General features: G+C 56.0%; 1 protein-coding gene across 3 annotated transcripts in view; it reads right to left on the bottom strand.

The window, feature by feature from the left end:
* The window catches only part of SLC45A4 (solute carrier family 45 member 4), a 64,002-nt gene that overhangs the window by 34,780 nt on the left and 12,691 nt on the right, over window positions 1-16,531 (bottom strand). The window contains exon 3 of one of the 3 annotated variants that reach the window (XM_088844824.1): window positions 9,417-9,564. The exons of the other annotated variants lie outside the window; for them this stretch is intronic. The gene's annotated coding sequence lies outside the window, so the exon portion shown is untranslated. The remainder of the gene's footprint in view (window positions 1-9,416; window positions 9,565-16,531) is intronic. 3 annotated transcript variants of the gene reach the window in all.

Here is a 16,531-nt window from a genome sequence, read left to right as displayed (position 1 = left end):
CCGACAGCACACCAAACGCAGGCGAGAATGTGGGGCAGCAGGGACCCGCGTTCACTGCTGGTGGGAACAGAGCGGTGCGGCCACTTTGGAGGACAGTTTGGTGGCTTTTTACAAAACTAAACATACTCTTAGCATGCGATCCAGCAATTGTGTTCCTTGGTGTTTGCCCAAAGGAGCTGAAAACATATCCACAAAAAACCTGCACACGGATGCTATACAGCAGCTTTACTCACAATGGCCGAAGCTTGGAAACAACCAAGATGCCCTTCAGTAGGAGAATCAACCATCTGTGGTGCATCAATGAAATATTAACCAGCACTAAACAGAAATGAGCCATCACACCATGGAAAGCCATGAGGAACCTTAAATGCACATTGACTCCGTGAAAGAAGCCAATCTGAGGCGGCTACATATGACCAGACTCCAACTACAGGACGTTCTGGAAAAGGCACAGCTATGGAAACAGTAACAGGACCAGTGGTTTCTGCCCCCTAAGGCAGAAAAGCAGAGAGTTTTGGACTTCCCCACAGCGTGTCGGCCAAACGGACCAACACACTGAATCCGTGTGAGCCAGGAAGGCCAAGAGAGCACGTTTAAAAATGCAGACTCCAGGGCTCCGCTGCGTCACGGAACCACACCTCTGGGGAAGAGCCCGAGGGTCTGCAGGCCTGCTCGCCCCAGGTGGGAGCCGCTGGCCAAAGGTACCTGGCCGGACAACCCGCTGCCCCTCTAGGTAGAAATGACTGGTCTGTGAGTTCGTAACCTCGCCTGTGTATGTTCCGTGCAACGAGACCTGGCCGAGGGCGCTTCAGACACTGAACACCACACGCTGGATGTGCCTTCTGATGGGCTTGCCGGGAACTTGGTGCAGGCAGAGGGGTAGGGGAGTAAGGAGACGTGTGACTACGTGTATCAAATACTCCCAGGAGGCAAAGACTGAATCAAAGGAAATCTGGAAGGGGCCCCAGGCAGCGAGGGGATGAAAATATTGCTACACTGTAACAAGCCAGTCTAATTAAAGTGTTTCTCAATGGATTAGTATCCCGGCAACAGGCAGGAACCGCGGGCCCAGGCACTCCAGCGCGCTTCTCCTGGAGGGCTCTTCTGTGACTCCCCGGGCCAGCCCAGCACGCTGGTCCCTCCCCGGACAGTGCCCAGGACCTCCCCGTCAAGGACACCCAGCCTGGGCCAGGCTGCCCACTCCCCTGGGAGGCCGGGCCACAGTCCTCACAGCAGGGACGCGGGGATGTGGCCCCTCTCATGCGTCCTCAGGACAGGAGGAAGCACACCCTCCTAGAGATGGTTTTTTAAATGCCTGTAAACTGGCATACTGCAACTTAATCTCAAAATACACTCTGCTTAAGAACTACTTCCTAAAAGTCTTCTCTTAGGAAGGGAGCATACAGCAGGATGAGGGGGAGCACGGAAAGCTCAGCTCCCCTCCACCGGACCACCTCAGGGGGGGCTGGCCTGCTCTGATGTGGGTGTGCGGGAGCCCCCTGAGAGCCCTGCACAGAGAATGCATGCCGCCGTACCGGACTCCATGCCGCCCCTGCCCTCATGCCCTGGGGAAGCAGTTGCTCTGAACCACCTCAAAGCACAGCATCAGGTCAAATAAGTAGAAGGGCACGTGGAAGCAAACTTGGCAAACTCCAGTGACAGCTTATATGACAGCAAAAATGTTTAATACTGCATCATATCAAAGCACATACCATCTGGACTTCCCTGGTGGTACAGTGGGTGAGAATCCATCTGCCAATGTAGGGGACATGGCTTCAATCCCTGGTCTGGGAAGATTTCACATGCCATGGGGCAAGTAAGCTTGAAAGCATGAACTACAGAACCCATGTGATGCAACTACCAAAGTCCATGTGCCTAGAGCCTGTGCTCTGCAACAAGAGAAACTCGTGCACCGCAACGAGGAGTGGCCCCTGCTCGCCGCAACTAGAGCACGCCCGAGCACAGCAACGAAGACCCAGTGCCCCCACCAACTTCCTAAAGCTGGGAGGGCAGGGCATTAGGATGGACACGGCACGTTCTCAAACAGAAGCTGTCTTCACCCTCTGCTGAAGCGAACTGCTACCCGCACTTGAAGGAAAACTCGGAACGAGTTTTCTCGTTCTGAAGGAAAATTCATTTCGGAGGAAATGACCCTGAGACAAGGACCAGAGAAAACATTCTCCACGACTTTCACCTTCTGCTAAAACAAAGACCTGCTCACCCGACTTCTCACCTCTGACCTTTACACGGTTCTCTTTCACGTGCAGGTCAGCTGAGTAGGAGGTTTTTCTGTTTTCTAATTAAAAATCTCTGAGAGGTTTTTTGCCTTCCTCTTCCTGTAAATATTTCTAGCATCACTTTGCCAGTTTCGCCACTGGGGTCAGGATGAAGCTTTGGCTGCTATGGAAACAGCAGCAAGCCTTTAAACCACACTGCTCCTGCAACCCCAACTGGCCCAGGATAACCCAGCTTCAGGGTCAGCCTGAAGGCCGAGTGGGCAGCCACTGCCAACAGTTCCAGAGGAGACTAGTATTTCCCCAAAACTCATCACTTCATCTAAGGTACAGGGCCAGGTACCAACAAATGCAGACTCTGTCATCTACAGTGTGTGAGAGACAGGCAAGCAGCTGAAGGGGATGTGTTAACAAACAAATATTATTTAAAAAAAATGAAAACAAATATTCCTCACTTTGCATACATACAACCAAGAACAAGGAATTCCCTGGTGGCCCACTGGTTAGAACTCCCACTTTCACTGCTGTGAGGCTGGGTTCAGTCGCTGGTGGGGGAACTAAGATTCCATAAACCTCAAGGAACAGGCAAGAAAAGAAAAAAATACAGAAACAGACCTCAAGGACAAGGGTATAGTTAAGGGCTACCACTGAAGACTGCAGAGCTGTAATGAAACCTTCTGATGGTACTTGTATCAAATCAAAGCAGCGTCCAGAGTCCCCTCTCGGGCAAAGAGGATGCAGCGCTCCACAAGGAAGTGCTGGAAACCACCGAACTGCTGAACAACACGGAATTATTTGAATTACGGTCCATGTGTCAAGTAAACACAAAATGGCCAAATGTTTTTAAAGTGAAGAAGTATGAAATATATTTGAGGAATGTTCAAATCAAAACTAGTTCTCTTAAAAAGTTAACATTTTGGTGAATGAAGGGAACACACGCAGCTTTAGTCTGGGGTTACAGTCATTCTTACTAAGACCATAAAGACAACCAGCAAAAACGTCCTGCAGCATCCCGCAGCCACCACCCCCCCAACACACACACACCTGAAGTCAGCTGAAGGTCAGCGTGCCACGAAGGGGATGAGTCATGTCTGCACCATTTACAGGACTGCCAGGTGCTGCTGAGCGAACAAGACCGTGGTCTAAAGGCATACTGCAGACCTTGTGAAGACTTTCCACCTTTCCTAAGCCTTCCCACTGTTGCAGGCACCTACAGTCCGTCTTTCCAGGAGGAGGGTGTGGTCCTAGGGCGCTGGGGAGCCCCACTGCAGGCGGGCACAGGGGAGGGCCTGCTCCCCTCTGAGCTCAGGCTGAGCGCATGGGACATCACCCAGGCGGAAGGGGAGGGGTCCTCCCAGAGGGCATCAACCAGACTATCAGCTCAGGAATCCGTCCTCCGTCTTGAGCAACCCCTTACCCTGAGGGCCCCGAGGGTCTGCGATGAAGAAGCCCGCTTTGGTACCTGAATCCTCCCGCTGTCAGGAGAAGTCTGCGACTTGGGGCCGGCACCTACCTGGGGTCACCGGGGCTGACGTGCTCACAGCGAGTGGCACAATCGCCTGTGGGATTAATCCCGGCCATCCTGGCTCCATCAGAAACAATTTCTCACAACTGCAGTCCTCTTGGTAGATACTGAAAGCCTCAGAATGTAAATACCCTTTGATCCTGCAATTCTGCTCTTTGGAAAGCAAAGCCTGTACAGTCTGCGAATCAGCACCACTGAGAAACCTGCTCATGGAAAGGAAGATAGATTCTGACACAAACTCCACGTTGTGGGATTATCCGCTGACGTGGAGCTATGCCTAATAATAGGCACAAAGGGCACATTATAAATCAACTACACATAATGGTCCCATAAAGTTTTTTTTAAGGTATGGATGCAAAGAGGAGCTTTCTGGTGGCTCAGCCATAAGAACCTGCCTGCCAATGCATGAATTCAGTTCAGTCGCTCAGTCATGTCCGACTCTCTGCGACCCCATGGACTGCACCACGCCAGGCTTCCCTGACTAGCACCAACTCCCGGAGCTTGCTCAATCTCACGCCCATCAAGTTGGTGATGCCATCCAACCATCTCATCCTCTGTCACCCCTCTGTTGACCCCTTCATGCAGGAGATGCGGGTTCAATCCCGGGTTAGAAAAATCCCCTGGAGAAGGAAACGGCAACCCACTCCAGTATTCTTGCTTGGGAAATCTCATGGACAGAGGAGCCTGGTGGGCGACAGTCCATGGGGTCGCAAGAGAGTCAGACATGACTGAGGGACTAAACAACACTGAATGCAGAGAAACAGGTATTCTGAGTGATTCATGATTACACATATATTGTTATTGCTTCTATATGACCCAAAGTTATTTCCTAATTTAGTTTCCCTATCCAAACTTCACATAAGAGCTTGATATGTGGAATGACATTCAGGACTGTTCTACAATGAAGCTGAATCTCAGATGGTCCAGAGAGTGGTGACAGAGGCTTGCAAGGCCAGGCAGCCTGAGCGAGTTGGATGGCGTTGAAGGGTCAGGGAGGCAGATCTGCAAAGCCAGCTGGGGACTCAGCTCCTGGCAGGTCCACTAAATGACTCAGCTGATCACCAAGGACCAGCTCAGAAGCTCTTCCCAATCTGTCGTCAGCAATAAAGTAACTGCAGACCATTCATTCACCCACCAGGAATGCAGCAAGTCCCTCCCAAACAGTCTGGTACATGGACGCTACCCCTCTGGCCTATGTCACTGGTGAGGCCCTTCACTTGGGGCTACTCCAATTTCCAAGCACAATCACAGGGCTTTTCGCCGACAGCACCTGTCGTCCCTCCTGGAGCTCAGATTTCGCTCTGCTGCTTTATTTATTTAGCCTTCTCCCCACTGGACTGATGTAAGTCACCCGTACCGAGCTGCACCACTGCCTGCTTCATTCATCACGGATTCTCCCACAATGCACTGCACTCAGGGATACACATGGCCAGCCTCCACTCCCAGGCATAATGCCCATCAAGGAGTCAGGGATCAACCCTCTTCTCTCCAGGCCATGATCAACAAGACAGAAAAGTCCTGCAGGGTCTGAAACAGATCCACCTGGGGTTGAGCAGCTCTCACGCCTGTCTAGCACCTTGCCTCTCCTGAGGCCCAGATGGCACCGGACTCCCCAGGCCAAAGCCCGAGTTCAAGTTTCTCAGCTGCAAACACCAAGAAGCACCTTTCTCTCTCACTTGTTAACCCATGGGTGCTGACATCACCCAGGACTAAGTGCTGCCCCTTCCACCCCGCAACAACCCAGGACTGGATTACAGTCTGTGAGCCAGCAGAAGGATGCTGCCTCCAGACAAAAACACAGCACCAGGAAACAGAGTCTGAGCCGGAAAGGAGGCCCAGGGTCCCCAGGCACCTGCCAGCCACGTTAGCACTGGAGGAAGGGCTAGGTGGTTCCAAAGCGTAAATTTGTGAACATACAGCACTGACCACAGAAACTCACCAGCGACGATCAGTTTCCAGATGCACTAAAAATGAACGTAAGGGGACTTCCCTGGTGGTCCAGTAGTTAAGAAAAGTGTTGAAAGTGTCAGTCGCTCAGTCGTGTCCGACTCCCTTGTGACCTCACGGACTGTAGCCCTCCAGACTCCTCTGTCCTCTCTCCAGGCAAGAATACTGGAGTGGGTTGTCATTCCCTTCCCCAGGGGACCTTCCTGACCCAGGGATCAAACCCGAGTCTCCTGCATTGCAAGCAGATTCTTTACCGTCTAACCCACCAGGGAAGCCCGCCTGCCAATGCAGGGGATGCAGGTTCAACCCCTGGTCCGGGAAGATCCCACAAGCTAAACGACTGAGCCCACGAGCTGCAGCAAGAAAAGCCACCGCAACGAGAAGCCTGGGCAACCAGAGGAGGCCTCGCACTGCAGTGAAGACCCAGCGCAGCCAAAGATACGTTATTTTTAAGTAAAAAAAAAAAAAAATGTGTTTCCTCACTGTAAATAAGCTTGTCCTCCTATCCAAATTTCTGTGTATGTGTATTCTACCAATTAACTACTTCTGCAGTTCTATTTCTTCTTCTTGGTTTTGTATAAAAGGACAAAAGTGGAAAAGCTAGAATTCCTCTGAAAAAAATAAATATATGTAAGGGGCACAGAGTTTCTGTTGGGAGAGAAGAAAAAGTTCTGGGGATGACAGTCGTGGGAGGCACACCTAGAAAATGACCTGGAGAGTCATTCTCTGGATGGCCAGAAATGGAATTTTTTTCCCCTGCAGAAACTCAGTGCGTCCCCCAAACAATTCAGCCAACCATCAATCTTCTAAACACAGGTTCCGCACCCACAGGGACACGGGGGCATGGACAGGGTGTGTATCTGTGTGGCCACAGTGAGGACAGCAGGAAGACGGGCTCTCGGCCCCACTCAGGCCACAGGCAGCTCCGTGCGCAGCACAGGTGTGAGTCAGAAAGGAGGGACAGAGAGGGAAACGCTGAGGCCGCGGATGAACAGCGAGTCAGCAGCCGGAGGGAGTCAGCTGACCCACGAGGAAGTGCCTGGTCCGACTGAGGTCTCTCCAGGGCAGAGCCACTGCCCCCCGGGCGCCCGCCCTCGGGCCCCTCCAAGGAGCACCAGTGCTGGCTCACGTCCCCATGTCCCGGCCTCCAGCCCCAGCATAGCCCGCCTAAGGCCCCTCTGCCCCCACCGGCCTGGCCCTGTAACCTCCTGAGCTCCCAGCTCCTGGTCACTAAGGCTTAACTCGCCTCTGGACCTGCCTCTCATCAGAGCCACACGAGAGTCCCCATGTCTGTCCCTGTACAGAAGCCGCAGCACTCACCTCCATCCCAGATATCCCTGGGCAGGAGGCAGGGGCATGAACTCGAGGGTGCTTGGTGCCAAGGCCCTGGACACCCTCCTACCCCCAGAGGACTTCCCCACCTCCTACCCAGGCGCTCAGAGTCGAGGGGGGCTGCCGTGTAGGGAAGAGGGCTCCAGAGAAGACCCAGGAAGCCACTCCTTCCACTGAAAAGTAACGGCCTCAGGAAAGTTCTTAGTTTATAGTCAGAGTGTTTTCCTTTCTGAAACCACCTGACCACACATAAATAATACCACCTTCTGCACATTCTTGTTACTCCCATCATTTTTTATTTCCTGCACACAACCAAGTCTTTGAAGACTGCATGGTGAGACCAGCTTTCCCTCTGAAAGGCAGCACCTCCACTTTTAAAGGGACGATTCATAAAAACCGAGGGCTCCATGTACAAAGTCCACGTTCCTGAAAAGCCTGCCAATCATAAAACGAGTAACACCTGAATGTATTACAAAACCAGCTCTGGGCGCCAGGTCTCCCCTCTCCCAGTGCATGCCAGGGACAAACAAAGCACACAAGGATAAAGACCTCTTCACCAGAACAGCCAACAGGACTCCATCTGTTAACAAAAACTGCTGCATTAAAGGTTGCAAGTTCAAACACAATCTGGCTATTGTAAGCAGTGCCTCAGTTTATCAACGTAACAATGACTCTCTTTCAAAGACTGATAAAGCTCTCTGCAAATAACTTGCCCTCCAGCATTTTTAAGATACTTCACAGAATAAATATTAGCTTGGGACTTGCCTACATGAGAAGTGAAAGCTGCCAAAGAAGCAAGTTTTACAAAGGAAAAAAAGAAGGAACAGCAGTAGCTGGAGGGGAGCAAGCCACCTTGCCCTGGGTCCCAGGCCCCGGGGCCCCTGCCCACCCATTCTGGGCTGCCGGGCACAGGAGGGCAGGACCGTGGCTCCTGATCAGAGGCGGAGTGCCATGCGCTCAAGCAAACCACCCGGCAGGCAGAAGGAACTGGAAAACGGAGTTAATTAAAAGGAGATTTTAAGATGATGGTTGGGATGAAAGCAAACAAGGAGCATTACTGCTCAAATCTGATTTAAACTTAATTTCTTGACAGACAGGTGAGTCTCCTGGTGACCAGATGCAGGCAGCAGGGGGGATGGTGGGCCAAGAGGGTGACACCCAGGGACCTGGTCGGTCAGCACCCCGATGGCCAGGCCCATGACTGGCTCCAGACTGCCTCTCACCCTGACTTCATCTGGACAGCTTTACGTCTAATGTCAGCGTGCCACTCAGCGGGGACAGGACGCCAAGTCACAACAGCAGCTGCTGCCCAGGGGACAAGGGGCCCACGAGGGGATACGAGAGCCTCGCCGGCAAGCAGGAGGCTTGAGAAGAAGGGCTCCCTGAACCCGGTTGGGAAGAAGACTCTCAGTCAGGGTCCCCCAGACCTGGACCCCGACGTCCTGGCTCCTGGGATGCCACGCTTCCAAGATAGAGCAGGGCAGGCTCTGCATAGATAGAGGGGGTCAGCATCCTGCAAGTCCAAACACCCTGGAAGCAGCTGAACTTCCGACCTCGAGGTGGGCCACAGAGTGGAGGCATGGGTGCCAGGCCTGAAGCTAGCGTGCAGCCTCCACCCACGGCCCCGCCTGGAGAGCGGGTTGCACTGCAGCAACGCAGGCCTCTGGGCAGCAAGGACAGTTCCAGAAACCCCTGCCATGCGTGGGGCAGGGGATGCGCTGGGCAGGCACTCAGTCCTAAGGACCACAACCACCCAACACCAGGAACCAGCTCCCCGAGAATCTGAGATACTGGACAGGCTCTACTCTGGGTGTGAACGGCCCAGAAGAACAAGAGGCTGCTCTAGTTAACGATGAAACCGTTAGCTTTATGAGGATTTTGACCCACACTTGTCACTAAAAGTGATAATGTTATTATAAAAGCATAAATTTGGGTTAAGGATTCTATTTGGTTATCAGAACCAAGTGTAGCCTCTCTCTGTTAAGGCAGGCACAGAGCAGCTAACCACAACCTCCCCTGCACAGTACCTGGCCAGGTACCTGACTGCTGCTCGGATGACCCTGGGATGACCCTTGAGGAGGGGTGGGCTCAGAAAACAGCAGAGCGGGGCGGACAACTCGCCAGCGGGCCGAGGGACTCCCACTGACCCTCCCACCCCCACTGTCAGGTGCCTGGAGGGGAGGGACCTGGCCGAGACCAGGAGGGAGCCTGTGTCCACGCTGCCCACCTGCCAGGAGCTGCGGGTGACAGGGCTGGGGGTCTTAGCCATGGCTGCCACAGGGCAGGGGCTCCCCCCACCACTGTAACCATCCGGTGCCTTCCCCCGGCCCCTCACAGGGATACCCACGCGTGCACCAGCCCGCAGGAAGGCTCTGTACCTGACCCGCATGCTCGCCTCTCTGGACAGGGCAGATCCACGGTGCAGCGCACGCTGTGCAGCCTGGGACCTGTGGCTGGAGCCCGGACACACGGCCGCAGCTCTGGGGCCGACGCTAGTCTCCACGCCTCCTCAGGCCCCAGGGTTCCCTGCAAGCAGCACAAGCTGGTTGAGGTGGGGATGAGTGGCCTCCACCCCAGTCCAGATGGCCTCGCCCAGCCCGGCAGCATGAGCTGGCTCCACGTGGGCCCAGCACCAGGCGGCCGGCACCGGGCACCATCAATAAGACACCCGAGCTCTGCTCTTTTACAGTTTGCTACATCCAAACCTCAAAATCTCACCACCAAATGACCCTCCAACATCCTGAGCTATATGCAGAGCCTTGTGGGGTGGGGAGCCAAGCCCAGGACCCCCAAGCACACCAGGAGTCTGTGCTGAGGAAAGCTGTGGGGAGAGTGCTTACTCCCGTGAGAAGCAAGCAGCGGCCCCTCTGAGCAGGCTCTTGTCTAAGTCACCCCGTCCCCTGCCAGCCCCAGGTTCTGGGGTCCCTTGGGCTTCTCGTGCAGCGTCCTGGGACCAGCGCCCCGGGACACACGGGAGAGGCGGGCAGCAGGAGAGACAAACGAGGACACTGAGAAGGTCTCGGGTTCCCCGGAATTGCCAGGGTGACACCAGCTCCAAGTCTGCCTAGGCACTTAGGGCAATCCCGCGGCCCTGGCCAAAGGGGGACTCGTCCCCTCGATGCTCAGCCACAGGGATCCTCCCAGGCGACCTCTCCATAGCCGAAAGGCACAGAGAGAGGCAGCAACGCAGACAGGGGCGTGCACTCAGTTGCAACCCCGGCAGCCACGCGAGGTCAGGGCAGCCAGGAGGAAAGGCCACGGCGCTTGGCGGTTGGCACCCAGCCCTCGCCCGGCACACATGTGTCCATGCAAGGCAGCACCTCCGCTGCACGGCCACGCACACGCTGCCTGCACCTGAGCCAGGCACCAAGGCCGGGGAAGGAGTGGTGGGGCGTCTCCTGAGGCCTCGACGAAGGCTGGCGTCACACCACCATCCCTGGCTTTGACCAGGAACACCAGCGCTCTGGGACTCAGTGACGACACTGACTTTCCGCAGGGCAGTCGTGAAAATGCTGAGGTTCGTGATCTACGAAGATCCCAGGGGAGCTGGGCGGGCCAGCGCGGGGCCCCGATGTGGCCGGCGGGCCACAGGGACGTGGGCAGGTGCCGGCCTCCCAGGCGCCGGCAGCTCACGGCACACCCCGGCACGCCGGGACGGAAAGTTGGCCAGGGCTGGCAAGGACGTGTGGTGTCTATAAAAATGTTCCTCCCGGGGGAGCCTCTGGAAACAGAGACTCCGGGATACTTTCATTCTTTTCCTTATTTGCCACTCTGAAAAATAAGCTGTTCTTCCTATTCTGAAATGGAATACGGTCAAAACCTTCTCCAGTGAATAGTGACCCAAAGAAAAAGGTCACCAGATCCAAAATATGTCTCTTTTGGCCAGGGGCCTGAAGTAACTCTATTCTGTTTATTTGGTTTCTCTCCTGGGGGATAAAAGCGTAATCCAATGCCAAGTTGGCCTGTGCTCGTCCAAGTCCTCTGAAGACGCAGACACTCAGGAAGCTTCTTGCTCCCTCTGGCAGGTCCTCCTGGGCGTGGGTCACGCCCAGGCCCAGGGGCTCATCTCTGTCCCCAGGGGCCTCACAGGGGAGAGAGTCAGCACCCTTTCAGCTGCAGCTATCCAGGGTGTCCACGCTGCGCACTGACCCCCAGCCAGGACGACTGCAGAGAACAGGTGACCAGAGAGGCAGAACCAGAAACGGGCGGTAAGTGGGACTCAGTGCCAGCCTGGCTCCACAGCGGGCGTCCCCCACCCCAGGAGGCTCCCTCCAAGCACGAGCTCACCATCCCCGGAGGTCCAGCGAGGGAGAAGGGGCCGTGGGTCCCCATCTCCCCACCTGTGGGACCTTGGCCCAAAGGCTTCCACAGCAGCAGCCACTGGGACCACGCCCGACACCCCAACATCTCAATGGGCCTTCCCAGGTCAGGGACCCACCTATCACTGTGAGCTCAGAGCCACAGCCTCACGCAGAGCCGGGGCTGCAGCACAGGCCGTTCCCACGTCCGTCCACCCTTCACTACAGCGTCGCCGACTGCCCGTCCAGGGCGATGGGCCCGCTGCATGGCCCAGACCCGTGTGCTGGTGCTGTGCACAAGGGCCCGCCGCAGAGGCCCCGCTCCCAGGGCGGAAAGCCCACCGAGCCGCCGGCCTCCCGTCCCATCCTGCCAGTCTGCGTCCCCTCGGCGCCCTCCACGGCCACGGCCACTGACAATGCTCCCCAGGACGTGCACACCCCACAAAAGGCCGACAGGCACAGGGGAGCGGGGCGGGCGGGGGAGGCCGAGACAGGCTGGCACAGAACGCTGCAGAAGGAGAAGCAGGGCGCTGTGCGCACGGTCTGTGTGCACTCCCTGAGGCCCACCGGGGGAGCCCAGGGTGTGCGCAATCGTGGGATTTCCGTCTTCCCCAAACAGTCTCTGAAGATGCTCCATCTGGAGTCTGAGCAATGCTTCTAGAACCAGTGAGGGGGCTTTTCAGCCCCTGGCTTCAGTCCACAAGCTGGGCGTCCACAGCGTCTCAGGACACTCCTGAGGCCGCCTGAAGGGGCAGGGGGTCGTCACATTGGGGAAGGCAGGTGGGGAGACCCGGGGGGCCCTCCTTCTGGGTTTCTCCTGAATGAATGCTGCCTCAAAGGCACAAGTGAGCCCAGCTTGGCTCTGGCCCTTTGGGAGCCCCTGGGCTGTGCCCTCTCCCAGCCCAGGGAGGCAGGAGTCTGAGCTCATGGTCCCTCTGGCTTTCAACTCTGGGCCAGAAAGATGCGGCTTGGGAACAGACAAGGAGGACCCTCAGAGGCGAGGGGCAAATGCCCCTCTGCACTCCCGGGGAGCTCCTAGGCTGGGGTGGGGGGGCAGCCTCCTCGGGCGCTCACTGGAAACAGACCATAGCAGGACACATAAGCATGCAAGCTGCAAACATACCTTACTGCACCTTTACAGACTCTTAAACCAGCTTAAAGCCTTTCCAGAATAAGGTAAACATAAACAGAATAAGTCACCATTCCCATCGGGCGCAATGCAGTGACCGCACAAATCTGCAGCAGACCTGGTTCCTGCCCACTGTCCCCGTGGGAGAGGGCCCAGGAGACCCCGCTGTGCCCTTAGCAGCAGCCCTGCTTCAACACCACTGTCTTCCCCATGTGCACACCTGCCCCCAGCAAATAGAAGCAACTGCCCTTCACAGAGTGCTCACAGCTGGGTGTGGCTGGCCCTGCGAAGGCACCGTCCTGGCCAGCCACCAGGGGTGGGGTGCCCCTCATGGGGTCAGTGTCCGTCCCTGGACACCAAGAACAGCAGAGGGGCACAGGGCAGATGGGGACCCAGGGCTACTGCTGTACCTGAGCCAACCGCTGCCTCTCCAGGCTGCGGGTATTGCCCCTCCTCCCCCACGGCCACCAGCTCTGGTCCCGCTCAGAACCACACAGAGAGGGCACCACCATCAAAGGACAAAGGCCTGCAGGGCCCGCAGGAAGCCTGTAAGTGACGAGTGAGAAATGCAGCACACCACCTCACTCTCCTCAAGACTAATTTTAACAGGAAGAAGATATAACCGCAGCTACAAACCTGCCCTGGCGGATATAATTTATAGTGTCATGACTCAGCTGCCCTGACGGCTGACAGGTGAGGTCACCTGGAGCCACGGCAGTGTTTGCACAAGAGAGCCGGCATCCAGCAGGGCCAGGAGAGCCGGCTGCGCACCGCCCCCGGGACCACCCTCCCTCTTCCAAGGCCCGCTGAGCCCCCCAGAGCTGGCCCCCTGGAGAACCCTTCATGGTGCGCCTGCATTTCCCAATGTCTCCCAGGGAGCACGGAGCATCCCTGGGAGTGGAAGGATGGTCAGGCTGGCACAACAGCCAATTAAAGGCAGTTAACTACAAATAGGAAAATTATGTATTTGGTTAAAGAAGTTATTCTTTGGGGCATCTGGTTAAGTCTGTCAAGAAAACACTTTAGGGAACCTCCCCGGCACTTCCACTGTCGGGGGCATGGGTTCAATGCCTGGTCAGGGAACCCACATGCTGGGCGCTTGTGGCCCCCCCAAAAAAAAAAGAGAGAGACAACTTCAGACCATAAAAGGCTCACTGTGCGACTCACCACACCACCCTCCCCGAGGGCTGCGGCGGGCTCACGCTGGGCCAGGGAGTCAGGCTGGCAGCAGCCCGGGTGCCTCTGGGCACCAGCTGGCCGCTGCCCGCAGGGTCCCGGACGGGATGAGCCCCTCAGTCCGCATGCTGCCCTACCCCCTCCCATGCTTGCAGACCTGACCCCACAAGCAGGGGGAACACAGCGGACAGCACCATGTCCACCTGCGCGCTTCTGTTCACACGCCGCCCAACTCGACAGCCCTGGCCAGGATGAGCAGCCAAACGTGCCATGTCAGCCTCCTGCCCAGCCACACGGCCCCACGCTCAGCAGTGCTGGCTCTGCCCTGCACGACGGCACGCACTCACGCCCCCGCCCCGGTGTGCACGGGCCCAGGAGGTCCCATCTCGCACTGGAGCGCATCCCTCCCTCCCGGGAGCCGCCAAGCCTCTCCCTGGTACTGCATCCTCACGTTTCGTGTGGGTGCGTCACGGCAGCTGAAACTCAGCGGCCTCCTAGGTGCCGACTACTGTTCATGGCACTTTGCGTGAGCTCGCTCTGTCCTCGCAACAGTCCAATCTGGTGAACGCTGTTCTTAGCCTCAGTTTGCAGACGGGAAGACTGAGGCACTAGGTCGCTTGCCCAGAAGATGCAGGATGGTGACTGCTGGGCCCTCAGGGGGACAAACGGCAGCCCAGCCGGTGATGCTCCATCCCAGAGCTGTCGTGAGCCTGTCAACAGTGTCGCTGCTGGGCTGGGAAAACCAACGGGAACTGGGGGGGAGGGGCCAGAGCCCCATTCTGGTCTTGCTTTTTCGTGGGAACCCTCCCCCAAATGCAGGGGTCAGGCGGTCGCGGGGTGGGCCAGGTGGGGGCCGGGCTGGTTCCTTTCCAGGTGGAAATTGAAACCTGGCCCGATCAGAAGTCTTTAGTTCAAAACAACCTCTACTTCACCTTTCACACAGAACAGACAACCACTAGAGTGGAGCATAAAGTCACAGAGACGTTGTGTGACTCGTGGCTTCCCCCGAGGACGGGACTCTAATCTTCAGGGCTGCAGACGGGTAACAGATTGCTGAGAATTATCAGGGACGGCTGCGTGCTCTTCATTTGAAGAGTATGAAGAGGTGGTGCTGTAAGCAGGGGGGGACTCCGGGTTTTCTCAGTGGAGAGGAGTTGGGCTGGAAAGGATCACATGGCCTGTCTTGAGAGTAACTAAGTGGCCGCGTGCCAGAGACCAGCGGGGTCCCTCTGCAGAGGGCGCCTGGAGGAGGCCCGTGGGGAAGGCTGGAGAATACCCCAGGCCCTCCTGTTCTGTTAGGCAAACAGACTTAGAGGGGAGGAGGCCACCCCCAACTCCTCTGAATCGGGAGTCAGCCAACCGGGCCCAGCGGATGCCTGGCACTGTAGCTTCAGACCCTCCATCACAGTCCTAAGAAACACCCTATCCCTCATGTCACCAATGAAAAGGAGCTGGTGGGGCAACTAGAAGCCGAGACATCTCCCCAAGGAACCTGAAATAAAATACACGTTACAACAATAGACTATGTAGCAGCAGAAGACATTACACAAGTGTGATTGCGTGCTATAGTATGTTATACTATGCAGCTAGATAAACAACCTTATATACATTGTTTAATACACACACACGAAAGACAGAGCACACTGTTCTACCCAGGACTCCCCACAGGTCCTCGAGTCCCTTATACTATGAAACTGCACAATGCAGCCGCCCTCGGGATCCATGCACGGGGAACCTGCAGGTGCAGGGGGCCCACTCCCCAAGTCGTGACACACATCTGGCTCGAGGGTAACCACATCAGGGGCAGCACAGTCGAAGATCTAACCCGGTGCCCTCTTGAGGCCCTCTTGAGACCCTCTTGGTGCTGACACCAGGGCCCCTGCGAGCTGCAGCTGCAGACCTGAACCTTCCACTGAGGCTTGGCTGGGAATTCCACTCGCCACCCTGAGCCTGATCTCAATGTGACATTGCTCAGCGCTCTTGGACAACCTTGACTCTCGGAGGCTCTCGCTGCTAATTTTAACTACCCTACATTCCCCACAAAGTGAACTGGAGCATCCTAATGTCATGGGCATGACAGCATCCCCGGCAGGCGCTCTGCCCACAGCTTCCAGGCTCTCCAGGGTCCGGGATGGATTCCTGAGTCCAATGGGTGGTCACTGCTCATCTCCGTCACGGCAGCTGGGAAACACCGCCAGCCATCACCTGGGGGCTGATCTCCATCCCCAGGCCAGAGCTAGCCACTCCAGGAGACGGAGCAGGCAGCCCACCTGGCGGGTCCTTGACCTGGCTCCAGACAGGGCCTTTTGGCCCACATCCTAGGGGCGCCAGGAGAGCCGTGAGTACCCCCTAACGCACACATAAGATGGTGTCTCCACATTTTTGTGAGGAGGAGGTCCACAGTGTTCAGTAGTCTCAGAGGATCCATGACCCAACTGGGTAGAGAACCACCCTGGCTGGGGAACAGGGAGCAGGGCGTACATGCGGTTACTCAACCGGTCAGGGGCATTGTTGCTGTGATATGGCTGTTACATCATTTTCTCATAACTTTTTAAGGTCAGTCCTTCCTTTTGTAATTTCCTTTAGAATGTAGTTGAGCAATTTAGGCTCAAACAAACAAAGAAGGCAGATGAAACAGAAACCAACAAGGGCCAGCCCTGATTGTTATGGAGCTGGGATTTTATGAGACACACAGACATGGTGACAGCAGAAAGTAAAGATCAAACCACAATTTCCAGAGTTGATCCTAAAGGAACAGACAAAAGTACAAACCACTGTAAGTGAAACGACTGTCATTCTGTCAAATGAAATAAAGTCAGCCCGGCAAGCCTCGACGTCTGCAGAAGAGTCCTGAGTAAATGTTATTTACTTGGCTTGCCAGGGTGATAAT

This window comes from Moschus berezovskii, chromosome 16 (assembly GCF_049115385.1).
Source record: "Moschus berezovskii isolate FMDL1 chromosome 16, NW_MosBer_1.0, whole genome shotgun sequence".
Taxonomy (NCBI): domain Eukaryota; kingdom Metazoa; phylum Chordata; class Mammalia; order Artiodactyla; family Moschidae; genus Moschus; species Moschus berezovskii.
Note: the sequence above shows the minus strand (reverse complement) of the source record. Positions and strands in the feature narration are given on the sequence as shown.